Here is a 12,370-nt window from a genome sequence, read left to right as displayed (position 1 = left end):
ACAGTGAGGTGAGGATGAGGAGGCCAGCTCTGCCTTTCCTGTCTCTCCCCCAGGGGCACGTAGGTTGGTACTTAGTACCTCCTGGGAGCTCTCTGAGCTGAGATGGGCATGGACTCCTGCCCTGGGGGAAACCTGTATTTTTCAAAATTTTCTTAGAGAAGAGTCCCAGGAGGGTTGAGGAGCTGAGCCTGCACTGGCAGCAAAAGTGGATTGAAGGCAGGCCAAACCCAAAATAGCTCCTGGGGGTTGACCAGATGGATACTGGAGGGCTGGTTTGTGTGGTTGTAACCCTGGGGAGGCAAGTAAAAGGGTGAGAAAAAAGGGAGGGATCCCTTCTAGAAAGTAGGGAAGAAAATGTTGCTACCTGGGTCCCAGCTCACCAAATGTTACAAAAGAATATGACCCCAAAAAAGGCCATCTCTTTAAAAAAAATTCAAAATGCAAAGGATTTTTGAATGCCATAGGAAAAATATTATTTTTTTTAATAGATGAGTACCAAAAGGATGTTTCAAATCCGGACATATTTGGGAAATAAAAATCTGAAGGCAGCTTTCTAATTTTTCTTTTTTTTTTAGTTTTATGATTTTTTCCCCTCATCTTTCTTCCTGAACTGGGAAGCAGTCAGTCATTCTCCTTAGGTTACTGTCTTTAGGCACGTGATGTCTTGTTTGGAAAGTGAACCCGGCCTTGGAAAGGAACTGTTCTGTGCCTTTGTTGGCATGTAAGTCTGGTCTTTATGTGGAAGGCCATTTACTAAAGAAGACTCAGGGCCAGGGTGCTGTGTAAACACGAAATGCCTATGCCATTTCGGTTTTCATTTCTCATCACTGCATTGTTTGGGGAACTCGGTTCAGGGAAATGATGCTGCCAGCCTTTCAGATGGCCCTGGGCTGCAAAGCAGCCAGGGCACCCCGAGGCAGGCACGTCTGATTCAAAGAGACAGGAAGTAGCAGCCGTGGGATGAGCCCACACCTCAGCCCCATGAGAAAGACGGGCTCTGGGAAGGGAGATTTAAGAGTCAGAGTAAACAGGAGAGGATTTCATAAGCTTCTCGGAAACGCCTGGTCCTGATGCTTGTCATCTGCTGCTAAATTTGGCCTTTTCATTTTCCTTGCACAGGATACAGTGGCAACTGTGGCACAAATTCCGGGATGGCTTTAGATAAACAACTTGGTGCTGGAGGGTTTTTACCTGTGTTGGAAATAAGAAATGTCAAGGGTTATAAGCATGACTCAGGACAATTCAAATTAAAGTGTCAAGAATAGAAACCATCAGCAGTTTAGCTGATCGCGCCCATCTTTTTTTTCTTATAATTGTCTTTACTGTCAATGAACTGCTGGAGTAAAACTGTGTTGTCCTTTCAGGTTTTATGTTGTGTTTACATTGAGTCTCGTGTTTAAGTAATACTGTGGACAGCTTCAGTATCACCCCTGCCCTCTTCCTGGGCAGGTAGCACACATCTCCCCCACCTTGAATACCCAGAGCACCCGTACACACCTCTACTACAGCACCTGTTGCTTACAGGGTATTACTGGTTCATGAGTCCACCTCCCCTGCTGGTCCTGGAACCCCAGTGCAGACCTTCTCTTGTTGACAGTTGTATTCTCAGTGTGAGCATGGGGCCTGACACAGAGTAAGCCCAGGTTTGATGCTAAGTGGTCATCCTGATTCTCAGGGATGATGCTTTCGGCTGCCAGCTGACAAAAGAACAGAGCGAAAGGCTCATCAAAAGACATCAAGGGACTTCCCTGGTGGTCCAGTTGGTTGAGAAGCTGCCTGCCGACGCAGGGGACCTGGGTTCAATCTCTAGTCCAGGAAGATCCCATATGCCACAGGGCAACTAAGCCCACTCACCGCAGCTACTGAGCCCACATGCTCTAGAGCCTGTTCTCTGCCACAGGGGAAGCCACAGCGATGAGAAGCCCACGAACCACAACTACAGAGCAGTCTCCGCCTGCCGCAGCTAGAGAAAGCCAGGTGCAACAACGAGACCCAGAGCAGCCAAAAAATTTTAAAAAGAGCATTTAAAATATTATTTTTAAAAAAAGACAGCAAGGAGGTAGGGGAAGGAGCAAGGGATTTGAAGGCCAAAGATGCCTTTGTTGATTCTCTGTTTTCATTGAAAGTGAAAGTCACTCAGTCGTGTCTGACTCGTTGCAACCCCATGGACTTTACAGTCCATGGAATTCTCCAGTAATTACTTTACTATACAGTCCATGGAATTACTTTCCCTTCTCCAGGGGATCTTCCCAAACCAGGGATTGAACCCAGGTCTCCCACATTGCAGGCAGATTCTTCACCAACTGAGCTATCAAGGAAGCCCTGATCAGTTCAGTTCAGTCGCTCAGTTGTGTCCAACTCTTTGCGACCCCATGAATCACAGCACGCCAGGCCTCCCTGTCCATCACCAATTCCCAGAGTCCACCCAAACCCATGTCCATCAAGTCGGTGATGCCATCCAACCATCTCATCCTCTGTCATCTCCTTCTCCTCCTGCCCTCAATCTTTCCCAGCATCAGGGTCTTTTCAAATGAGTCAGCTGTTTGCATCAGGTGGCCAAGGTATTGGAGTTTCAGCTTCAACATCAGTCCTTCCAATGAACACCTAGGACTGATCTCCTTTAGGATGGACTGGTTGGATCTCCTTGCAGTCCAAGGGACTCTCAAGAGTCTTCTCCAACACCACAGTTCAAAAGCATCAATTCTTCGGCGCTCAGCTTTCTTTATAGTCCAACTCTCACAGCAGCAGATGTTGGCAATTTGATCTCTGGTTCCTCTGCCTTTTCTAAAACCAGCTTGAACATCTGGAAGTTCACAGTTTACGTATTGCTGAAGCCTAGCTTGGAGAATTTTGAGCATTACTTAACTAGTGTGTGAGATGAGTGCAATTGTGCGGTAGTTCAAGCATTCTTTGGAATTGCTTCTTTGGGATTGGAATGAAAACTGACCTTTTCTAGTCCTGTGGCCACTGCTGAGTTTTCCAAATTTGCTGGCACATTGAGTGCAGCACTTTCACAGCATTGTCTTTCAGGATTTGAAATAGCTCAACTGGAATTCCATCACCTCCACTAGCTTTGTTCGTAGTGATGCTTCCTAAGGCCACTTGACTTCACATTCCAAGATATCTGGCTCTAGGTGAGTGATCACACCATTGTGATTATCTGGGTCATGAAGATCTTTTTTATATAGTTCTTCTGTGTATTCTTGCCACCTCTTCTTAATATCTTCTGCTTCTTTTAGGTCCATACCGTTTCTTTCCTTTATTGAGCCCATCTTTGCATGAAATGTTTCCTTGATATCTCTCATTTTCTTGAAGAGATCTCTAGTCTTTCCCATTCTATTGTTTTCCTCTATTTCTTTGCATTGATCGCTGAGGAAGGCTTTCTTATCTCTCCTTGCAATTGAAGAAAGTGGGGAAAACCACTAGACCATTCAGGTATGACCTAAATCAAATCCCTTACAATTATACAGTGGAAGTGAGAAATAGATTTAAGGGACTAGATCTTATAGACAGAGTGCCTCGTGAACTATGGATGGAGGTTCATGACATTGTACAGGAGACAGGGATCAAGACCATCCCCAAGAAAAAGAAATGCAAAAAAGCAAAATGGCTGTCCGAGGAGGCCTTACAAATAGCTGTGAAAAGAAGAGAAGCAAAAAGCAAAGGAGAAAAGGAAAGATATACCCATTTGAATGCATAGTTCCAAAGAATAGCAAGGAAACCCTGATAGCTGTCTCTATTACTTCAGGCAAATCATCAATTTGAACTTTTGTTACCCAGGAAGTGATAATACTGCTTTCCTTCTAGGTTTTTGGGAGTAGTTTGAATGATGTACCAGCCATGGACGTGTTTTCCCAACTGGGATGAGTTCTACGCAGGAGAAGGGTTGTCATTAGTGGAAAGAAACATCTTGACCTGGGACCTGAGACAGCCAAGACTCTGAGCAGTGCCCTCAACGTCTTAGCTTGGTGATCTGGGGCTTGTCACGGATTCCTTGTCAGTCACGAAACTGTCGATTCTGTTTCCCAGGGTCCTTGTGAGGATCCAAAGAGCTAAACATGTGACTCTGGTGTATTGTAACAAGGTGATTATTCAGGTCTGTGAACTGGAGCCCTGATGTTATTAGAGAAGGTGGGATGAGATGTGAGGTCTCTGCTTCTGCTCCCTGCTCTCCTGCTCTGAGCTTGTTTCCCCGCCACTGGCTCAGGGCATATGTACAGATGTGTGTGTGTACTGTCAGGGCACAAGGCAAGAGCCCCTCTGACTCCAAGTGCCGGCAGAGGGCCCCTGTTCTTGCTGAGCAGTGACCCAGATGGGCTGGATTTTTGGCAGTCTGTTTCGAGGACAGGATGGGAGGGCTCAGCGGAAGCTGCTCTGCCGACATTGCACATTTAGGGGAAATACATCCACGTGTATGAATAGACATGTACATTTCTGGTACATCCATCACCAAACTGAACAATGATGTTTGTCATCCTTTAATGAACAAGATCAGGTTTTTCTGCCAGTCAGACCATTAAAAGCACTTGGTGCTCCTACCTGCGTGCTGAAAATAAAGCACTGGAAAGCATGATTTGTTGTTGCTTAGTTGCTAAATTGTGTCCAACTCTTCTGCGACCTCATGGACTGTAGCCCGCCAAGCTCCTCTGTCTTTGGGGGCTGCCACTGCCTTCTTCAGGGCATCTTCCTGACCCAGAGATCGAACCTGCATCTCCTGCATTGGCAGGCAGATGGATTCTTTACTGCTGAGCCACCAGGGAAGCCTGAGAAGCATGATTAGTAGAACCTTAATAACCAGGACCCTCCATTCACCGGAATTACTTCGTTTGTAGTGGGGTGGAAGATTGTGGTTACCTGGGACATTTTTGTGTTTTACTCATTTTATCCCACTTTTCCTCATTCTGAGGAAGGAGACAGGTCTTTTAGGGTTGCTTGACTGCAAGTTCTTGGAGCAGAAGAGAGAGGTGAGGATCTGTGGGGTATGTGAGTATCAGAGGGAAGGGGACCCACCCTGAGCCTGGGGAGCTGGTGGAGATTGCTGGGTCTACTGCCTCACTCCTTCTCTGTCCACATTCTGGATCAGCATTGAGACCTTGGACAGAAATGGTTGTATGGAGTTCCAGCAGGGCTAAAGTCCAGGAAATGGGGCTCCTGGCCCCAAGAGCAATTGGCTCCCTCTGCCCCAGCACAGGGAAGCAAGTATCAGGCCCTAGGACTTTTGGAGGACATGTTCGCTCTTTGTATGATGCTGGTAGATCAGAAGCCCCAAATAGGTACTGAGATTGAATTTTGGAATTTTTGCTCAGAATTGGTATGAAGGAAGATAAACACAGGTGATGTTTTCCCAGGAAGCTGAATCTGTTTGTAGACTTACCCTTGGCTGTGTGGTTGGCAGCATTTATTTTAGAAATGTAATTTCCAGGGGTGGCTATGAGGTCAAGTGATATCCAGTCTAGTTTCCTTCATCTACACCTTAGGACCATAGGAGCATGGAGAGCTGGAGGTGGAGCAGGAGGGAAAGCTGACAGCCAAGCTTCAGGGTGGCGAGATGTGGAGAGTGGGGTTCACCTGGGCCACGGCTGAAAGTGTCCTTCATCTTTCTTCCTACAGGGAACCCCTGAAGCCCCTAGAGGTTATGACAATGGGCACACCAGGTAACCAGACACTAGGCTAAGCATGTTATGAACACAGACTCATTTAATCCTCATAACAGCCTTGGAAGGGGGACCCTTCTCTTAATCTGCTATTGGGCCATCTGAGATGGCTCAGTGGTAAGATTCCACCTTCACGCAGGAGCCGCTGGAGCTGTGGGTTTGATCTCTGGGTTGGGAAGGTACCCTGGAGGAGGAAATGGCAACCTGCTCCAGTATTCTTGCCTGGAAAATCCCATGGACAGAGGAACCTGGTGTGCTACGATCCAGGGGCTCACAAAGAGTCAGACACAGCTGAGCATGCCTGCATGCACGTATGCTTATAGAACTTTCTTACAGAAGTTAAAGAAATTGGCGTCGAGAGATGCTCACCATCACACAGCTAGTAAGGGGCAAAGCTAGGAATGAACCAAGCTATCTGGCTTCAGAGCTAATGGCCTCAGCAGCCACACTCTTCTGCCAGTCAACCCTGATTCAGTACTGACTAGATGGGATGGTGTTACTGGACAGTGCCCAACATACTTGTCCAAGCAAGACTCTGGGTTCATCAAGGGAATGTCAAATGTGCATATTCTTGGTGGTTATTAACAGATAGGATATTTTAACTTTTATATTTTTATTTTTCTAGGACAAAATTTTACAAGCACTGAAACAAAAAGGAATTTCTGGATGACTCTTGTTTGTTTCATTTCAGCATTACCAAACAATTCTCTTGTGAACACAATTTAGGTTAATCTGGGTTTTGCTTCAGTAAATAACTTTTGGCAACTGAGGAAATCTTGAAGTGGATGAGGCCAGTTTTTGCCTGTGTGGCTCTATAACCAACCAAATCTGGCCCGGCATGTGGGGCTTTTCTTTGGAAATATGAGGAATGCCTTCAGACTCTCAGGATGAAATCACGGAAACAGTGCATTTGCCTTCTGGCAAGAATGTTGAAATTTGGCAGAGTGTGTGGGGTAAACACAGAGTGGATGGTTTCATCTGGGTCATCCTATGTAAATGAAATTTGACCAGGGATTTGGAGAGCCTTATTACAACCTTGGGGAATTCCTGGGTGGATGTAAATAGAGCTCAGACTTTGTTTTTAAGTAAATACCCAAAGTTCATACCAGGTGAGGGTTTGGAGGTTACAGCAACAATAGTATTTTTAAAAAAGAACTTTCTTTTTGGGTACTTTCCACACAACACTACTTTCTGGATGTGAAGATGATGTTTCTCATGGTTCTCTCAACCCATGGATATATGGCAGAGGGGTCATATAAAAATAGATACGTTTACACTCTATGTGGGATTTAATGTTATCCTAAGAGAGAGTAACAGCTAAGTGACCAGACACTTCCTTGGTTAGATGTCTTGAGACCCCCATTCCTGCCTCCCCTGGGGGGCTGCCGTAGGGCTAGCCCCTTCAGTAACACTGGGCTGTGCTCAGTGGCCCAGTCCTGTCTGACTCTTGCTATCCTCCGACTGTCACCGGCGAGGCTCCTCTGTCCATGGGATTTTTAAGGCAAGAGTACTGGAGTGGGTTGCCATTTCCTTCTCCAGGGGATCTTCCCAACCTAGGCGTGGAATGCGCCTCTCCTGCATCTCCTACAATGAAGGCAAATTCTATATCTGCTGAGCCATCAAGGAAGCCAATAGAACTAGGTCTCAGCAAGAGCCAATCACTGAATGAAAGTCATCTAGCAACCCTTTTCTCCTTAGCACCTTGTGACTGCTTTTCAGTTCTGATCTAGCTTTCTTTTCGAACCTGGGCTTCTGAAGTGTTTTGTTTTTAAGCCCTCTCTCGGTCTGTCCATCCACCAATCCATGTATTCACTGACGCATCCAACTGGTCGTTCATTCGTCCTTTCAGGTCTTACCCACCACCTACGTGCTCTCTGATGGGCTTCGCTCGGTGCCCCAGATGACGATGCTTTCCTCGGAAGGCCTGGGGACTCCCTGTGACCTCTTTCTTCACCACGCTTGCAGGGGAGTGCAGGGCGCTGGGAGGCCACCTGCATGGGCCCCTCCATGGGTAGTACGACTGCACTGTAAGCCAGGGTGACCAGGCTGCAGTTTCGGTCCGGCACCACCAACAGGGTTCTGAACCCACAGGTCTGGTGAGAGAGGAGGGGAGGTTCCGAGAGAGGGAAACCATATTCCTTCCAGGTTCCTCTTCTTCCGGTGGGGTGGGAACCTTCATGTCACCATCTTCTTCCCCTCATGCCTTGCTGTGATGGCCAGGCCCCAAGGCTTTTGGTTCTTCGTGTGTTCAAAACAAAAACCTTTGAGAGTCCTGATAAAACCTTTTTTTTTTTTTTTTTTAAAGCAGTCATACAAAATTTCATTGCCTTCAGAGTGAAATATGGTTTGAAATTCACAGCAGAAGCAATGGTTTCTTTTCTCCAGTTGGCGCCTCCACTTCCTGGGCTGTCTGTCTCAATAGCATGATCCAGTTTCAACGGCAGATGAGCTGTGGTGTTGGTGGACACAAGCAGTCACTGGGAAAACCCAGCAGGTGATAGCTGAAAGTATCCTTGGACGCATGGGTCAAGGGTATAAGCCCCAACCTCCAGTGGCCCCCACCTTCCACTGACCTTGCCCTGAATGGTGCTCTTGCATGTGACAGAGAGAAAACACCTTCCTTCTTACAGTGGCTTCTGATCTCTGTGGCCCTCTTAAAGCCCCTCAGCTGGGAAGCCCCACACGTGTGTGTGGGTGGCTTCTGTGCTGGGCTCAGCCGTCCCACCATCATGTCTCTGTACCACTGCCCTTGGGTCGTCTGGCCTCCGTCCAAAAGCAGCAGCCCCGAGGTGTTGCCATTGGTTACATCAGCAAACCATGGAAGCTTCTCCAGCCTGCAGCTCTCCACTTACACTCCTTGGGTTTTGAGTGGCATCAAATGCCAGCGTCCTCTCAAAACGTAGGCAGCTGGAAGACAGGCTTTCTAGGAGTCTGATGACAAGTCTGCCTCAAGGAGATCTTTTGGCCAGGACTTGTGGCCATGACCTGCTTCAATTAAGCTTTATCTGGCATTGTGGCTCCTCCTAGGCATCTTAGGGAAAGGATCTAACCATGACCTTGTGGGCAGCTCTTCCTAAGTCTCTCATCATTATGGCTCAAGGATTCAAACGTTCTGTGCTCTGTCATGCCTCCGTGTCTTCATGTATTTTATTTCTTGGTTTCTACCAAATGTTCTACTTTCTACTCATAATCCTTGACTCAGTATAACATTCACTGAATTAGGTGAGCACTTCTCTGGGTACCAAACTGGTCTAAGTCCCATTTATCCCATAGGTCTTGGCCTGACCTGGCCCATCTCTTGGCAGATACCCGGATTATTCCCTCTCCCTTCTAGAAATCTTTCTCCCTTTCCTCCCAGCCCTGAATTAGGGGCTCCTCCTCTGCTCCGATAGAACCTGCGGCATTTCTCTATCACACCATTTTTCAGGTACTAACATTGCTTTCTCAATACTGATTTTGATCCCTGAAAGGGCAGAGATGATGTCTGTTCGTCTCTGCATTTAGCACCCAGCACATGGTCTGCAATGGAAGGCTCTCAATCAGATCAGATCAGATCAGTCGCTCAGTCATGTCCGACTCTTTGTGACCCCATGAATCGCAGCACGCCAGGCCTCCCTGTCAATCACCAACTCTCAACAGAATATCCTAAATGAATGGATAAATAAATGATTGGTTTTAATGTATTTTCAAAATCACATCCTGGTAAAGGATTGACTAAGCAGATATTCCTGGAACTAGGAAAACAAACCAGAGCCATTTAGTGTGATTTTAATTTTACCCTGACCTTGAGGCTTTAGGCTGAGTAAACAGGAGATGAAAGACAAAATATTGGATTTAAGAAATGGTCATTTTCTCCATGTTTAAAGTTTTAAAAACCCCATGCAATTTTGCCCAAAGAGAGGGAAAGAAAAGAAATGCTGCCGTGAGAGAGCTGTGAATTTTATCTTGTCTCCGGGGAAGCAAAGTGAATAATTTTAGAGTGAGAAGGAGAGCAACTGAGACATGGTCTCACCAAGCGAATTCATTGTTCCAACCAAAAGTCACTAAAAAAAAAATTTTCCCCCCAAACAGAAAGGGTAGGTATCAAAATGAAAATAAAAGGAAATAAGGCAGCTTCCCTGTTGATGATGTTCTCTGGAAGGCTGGGAAGGAGGTGGTGAAACAATGGACATTTTATTGTTCCACTCTGTTGAGACACAGCAGGGCAGCCTTTCTGACGTTTACAGCAGGGAAGAAATATCAAGTCAGAACCCTAAGTATAAGCCATCACCAGGGCCAACTGTGAAACATAATTAACCCCAGGAGGTGTGTGAAGGAACACAGCGTCAGGATTTCCCCGGAAAGGGCTGCAAGGGGAACAGAGTTTCTTTGAAGGATTGCCCCTCACCTCTCCTTTGTTCTCCTGCCCGGAGAACCTCATTTCATCTTCATCAGGAACTAATTTCAGGTCTGTTTCTGGCATGGTTGTTGCCTCCTGACTCTGGCATTCTGTGAGTCAGCCTGTTGTCATGGAGACCACCATTTGGACAATTCATCTGAACAGGACGTTGTTAAGTGGACCGAAAAGGACCCACAGCACTATCCACTTTGGTGCTGGAAGGGTCCCAGGCAGGCTCCTGTGTCACTGCTGGCGTAGCAGCCACATTGGGTTGTCACAAGGCTTCGCAGAGCCTCCTGGGGTCATCCCTTTATTTCTCCATCTTCTCAGAATACATTTGCTTATTGCTCCTATGTACATGCCCTTGATGTGTGACTTCGGCAGAGATGCTTCTGACTGCTCTGATGTCAGGACCCTCTCGTGTACTGGGCTCCCACGTTTAGTCATCACACTCCCAATGGCACCAATGTTCTTTGGTGTCAGATGATTCCCGACTATGGGTGTTTCCCAAATGAGAACACCGGCACAGACTTGAAGCTTCTGCTTCTTCCAGCACCCTATTAGATATCACTCTCTGTGTTGAATGTAATCCTTTGCCCTAGAATCCTGTGTGTTGCTTCATTTCACGTGGTTTCCAGGAAGAGGGGCCCTCAGAATGGCTTCATGTCTCTTACACAGAATGAAATGCACAGGCCCTGGGGGACTAGCTGTTTGACTCCCATAGCTTTTAGACATGTCCTTGGCTCTACTCTTTCACTGGGGAGCTCTCCTGCCCATCATGACTTGAAAGCAAAGCATTGGTTGCTCAGTCTTGTCTGACTCATTGTGACCCCCCACGGACTGTAGCCTACCAGGCTCCTCTGTCCATGGAATTCTCCAGGCAAGAATACTGGAGTGGGTAGCCATTTTCTTCTTCAAGGAATCATCCCAACCCAGGGATTAAACCCTGGTTTCCAAAAATAATTTGCAGGCAAATTATTTACCATCTGAGCCACCAGGGAAGCCCTCCGTGACTTGAGGTATTTGCCATTTAACCGCGGGCTCTGGGCATTACTGCAGACGAACCTGCTCGGAGGGCCCACGGCACTTAGAAATTTCACAACTGTTGCCACAGACAGTGAGTAAGAAGTAGTTCATCATCCGTGTTCTAAACATGAAATGCTTGTGATGGCAACCCATAGCTTGGGGTCATTTAACACCAGAGAGAATTGTTGATACTGGAGGTAAAGAATTTTGCCTATGTCAGGAGCCACCAAAGGTCTTGTTCTATTGGTATTCAGAATGATATCAATACAACATCAAGAAGGGCTAAATTTTGTGAGTGTATATACACACATGTAGGGCCTATCTGGTGGCTCAAATGGTAAAGAATCTGCCTGCAATGTGGGAGACCCAGGTTCGATCCCTGGATAGAGAACATCCCATGGAGTAGGCAATGGAAACCCACTCCAGTATCCTTGCCTGGAAAATTCCATGGACAGAGGAGCCTGGCAGGCTACAGTCCATGGAACCACCAAGAGTTGGACACCACTGAATGACTACCGCTTCACTTCACGTATTCACAAGTACGCACATATGTTTTTTAAGGAGGTGAACTATATAGTGCATTTCAGGAAGATTTCCCACCAAATAGATATAATAAGAAAGTGAAAAACATTAGTTTTATGGAAAATTAAGGTATGTGAACTATTACTATGTGTATTCTGTGTGATAAGAACTACTTTCTGTTACAAGACCAGTAGAATTAACAGTGCTTATATGTGGACATCACAGAAACACTGCTAGTGTGGCAGGGATATTTGCGATCATCTATTACGGTGGCTTTAAAATAACAGTCAGCCTTGGAATCCTTTCTGCAGTGGAATCTTATGCAGGAGCCTCACCTGTACGTGGACACGCCTCTCTCTACTAGCCTATGGGGATGAACTGAGCTCTAAGAACTGCTGGTTTCAGGTTCAGGTGGCGACCCAGTCAACTCAGCTGCCAAGACAAAACACTATAGCTCAGCTCAGTCACCCAGTCGTGTCCAACTCTTTGCAGCCCCATGGACTGCAGCACGCCAGACTTCCCTGTCCATCACGAACTCCCAGAGCTTGCTCAAACCCATGTCCCAGTCAGTGATGCCATACAGCCATCTCATCCTCTGTCATCCCCTTCTCCTCCTGCCCTCAATCTTTCCCAGCATCAGGGTCTTTTCCAATGAGTCAGTTCTTCACATCAGGTGGCCAAAGGATTGGAGTTTCAGCTTCAGCATCAGTCCTTCCAATGAATATTCCAGACTGATTTCCTTTAGGATGGACTGGTTGGATCTCCTTGCAGTCCAAGGAACTCTAAAGAG

At 46.7% G+C, this 12,370-nt stretch overlaps 1 long non-coding RNA gene across 1 annotated transcript; it reads right to left on the bottom strand.

Moving 5' to 3' along the window:
* Positions 1 to 470: 470 nt before the first annotated feature.
* On the bottom strand, positions 471 to 10,826 carry LOC139186131 (uncharacterized). The gene is made up of 3 exons (XR_011569635.1): positions 10,042 to 10,826; positions 1,498 to 1,697; positions 471 to 1,191 (listed from the first exon to the last, which is right to left on the bottom strand). It is a non-coding gene; the product is annotated as an uncharacterized lncRNA (long non-coding RNA).
* Between the last annotated feature and the right edge of the window lie 1,544 nt (positions 10,827 to 12,370).

Source organism: Bos indicus, chromosome 12 (assembly GCF_029378745.1).
Source record: "Bos indicus isolate NIAB-ARS_2022 breed Sahiwal x Tharparkar chromosome 12, NIAB-ARS_B.indTharparkar_mat_pri_1.0, whole genome shotgun sequence".
NCBI lineage: Eukaryota > Metazoa > Chordata > Mammalia > Artiodactyla > Bovidae > Bos > Bos indicus.
This window is presented reverse-complemented; position numbering and strand designations above follow the sequence as displayed.